General features: G+C 37.9%; 1 protein-coding gene across 1 annotated transcript in view; it reads left to right on the top strand.

Annotated features, from left to right (window-relative positions):
• Positions 1 to 2,500, top strand: part of LOC122252519 (PDF receptor) — a 255,856-nt gene that overhangs the window by 76,986 nt on the left and 176,370 nt on the right. The window lies entirely within an intron of this gene.

Here is a 2,500-nt window from a genome sequence, read left to right as displayed (position 1 = left end):
AAAGAAAAGTGCCTCTTGAGTCAAAATCTGTGAGAGAAATGCAGTTTTAATAATCAAATAGAGGAAAGTAAGTTGTCTTTTAGTTATATTCAGGGAAAGAAAAGCGCCCGTTTAATCAAAATTTTGAAAAGAAAAAAAAAATCAGCGTCCCTCGAGTTGAGATATGTGAAAGAAATGCATTTTTCAAAAATCAAAATCGGGGAAATAACATTGCCCTTAGTCAAAATCAGGGACTTTATTTCAACGGAGACTCTGCCATTTTGAAAGTCTGAACATGTCACTCTCTGAATTACTTCGCTTCAGATATATTTCACGGATATTATCCTCCTTTGCTCGGTATTCGCGACCAAATCACAAATTTCAGAGGAAAATGATGAACTGTAATCAGCTCTATTTTGGCGACCTTACACTTTGAAGAGACGTCAAGCGCAGGTGCAAATAGTTCACGAGGGAAATTCATGTCCATGACGAGTAAACAAAGGACTTTGGATTGTTCGCATCAAAATCCGCAGTTGGAGTCGAGTCATCATACCCGCCTAACGGGCGTACAAAACAAAACCAATGGCAAATCAATTCATCTCCCGACGTCATCTTGGGGGGGGGGGGTATTCGTCTTTTGTCTCTCGTGGCCTGGAATTTGGCACACGAGATTGGATGTTTGATTTTTTTTTCTTTTTTTTTAAGGACGAAATCGTGTCACAAGAATTTGACACATAAGTTTTTTCTTTCTTTCTTTCTTTCTTATTTTCTTTTCTTTTTTTTTTAAGGACGAAAGTCGTGTCACAAATTCCAAGCGTTGATTACTTTTCTGTGCTTCAAAAGCTCTCGAATCCCATCCGTCCTTGAAAATGAGAGTGATCTCCGTCTAATATGAAACATGCAACTAGAACAAAGGAGGGATTCTTCACATATGCATAATCCCTTTGCCGAGTCTCTGTGACTCTGGAAGAACGCCTGCCTCTCCCTCCTATTCTCTTTATTCTTTTCATGCCTCCCTGTCGCTCGCTCGTGTTTCCATCACTTGTGCTTGAGTTCGGAAGGCACCTGCATACCCTTGTCTTTTTTCTCTTTTCTTTTTTTTTCCAAATTTACCCTCTCTCCCTTTTCAATCTCCTTTTCCTCTTCGTCACTCTGTTCCTCTCTCTCTCTCTCTCTGTTTGTTGTCTCATCTTGTCCCCTCACCTGGGCGATCCCCTTACACTTTCCTCTTAACCTCCCCTCCCTCCCTTCCCTCCCTTCCCTCTACTGACCCCTTTAACGGCCCCCCCCCCCACTCCACCCCCTTCTCTCATAAGAGTAAGCGTATTTTGTATCAATTTCTACCGTTTTCTCTCTCTCTCTCTCTCTCTCTCTTTCTTTCTTTCTTTCTTTCTTTTCTACTTTTTCTTCAACATTTTTCGATATGTTTCGATGAGCTGCAAGAATAGGGACCTCATTAACCTCTCATATCCTTTCTGTTTTCATGGCCTCGATGTCGACAAGGAACCTTTTTTTTTCTTTCTTTCTTTTTCTTTTTTTTCTTTTTTCTTCTTTGTAACGGACATTTGGATCATTACCCTGAATTGACGTACATTAAAGACATGCGAATCTGGATCACCTAGTTGCTCTTATTCTCACTTGTAATTAAACTCCTTTAGTCTAATGAGCTTGTGTGTCGAGTTCACTTCATTCTCACGAAATAGCTTTTAAAGCCATGTTATTATGCTAAAATAAGCAACGATAATCACTTAGTGGTTTAGGCTCTTTGGATGGTCGTTATGTATTTGAACGAGAGACCTCAATGAGTCTTATGATCCTTGTGAATGCCTTTAATTGTAGAGTAATGGAATATAATTTCCATTGATGACACATAAATGCACACTTGTATATACAGTAAGTAGGCCATATAATCCGTGTTATTTTTTCTGTGATGTGAAAAAAAAAATAGTTGTATGCACAGATGTTCTGCAGAACAGGCGACATACAAATAGGATAACTATTTTTAAATTGATATATGTAAGTGTACATATAATGTTAAGTTGGTATCAATTTATTTCACATTCGGTATCTCAGACCACGAAAATCCTGACCAATTTACGTTCTGGATGTTCAGATATGAACTTCTTTCACCGCTTTGGCGAAAATAGGAAAAGATGCGATACTATATCATACACTTTACATTTATATCTTATTCATTATTCATTTATTTATAATCTTATTTATTTCTTAGTTCCGTGTACCAGTTTTTGAGCTTTGTTATATCAGATATTTTTACTTCGGTGTTGTGCTTTGGGTAAGGTTAATCAGTCCTGATTGCCCATTTCGTCTTCATTATGTATATGTGCGCATATCTTCACACACACCCACATACACACACACGCGCACACACATACATACGCACACACACACACACACACACACACACACACACACACACACACACACACACATATATATATATATATATATATATATATATATATATATATATATATGTGTGTGTGTGTGTGTGTGTGTGTGT

Source organism: Penaeus japonicus, unplaced genomic scaffold (assembly GCF_977035675.1).
Source record: "Penaeus japonicus unplaced genomic scaffold, GWHDUDI00000001_assembly GWHDUDI00000020, whole genome shotgun sequence".
Classification (NCBI taxonomy): domain Eukaryota; kingdom Metazoa; phylum Arthropoda; class Malacostraca; order Decapoda; family Penaeidae; genus Penaeus; species Penaeus japonicus.
This window is presented reverse-complemented; position numbering and strand designations above follow the sequence as displayed.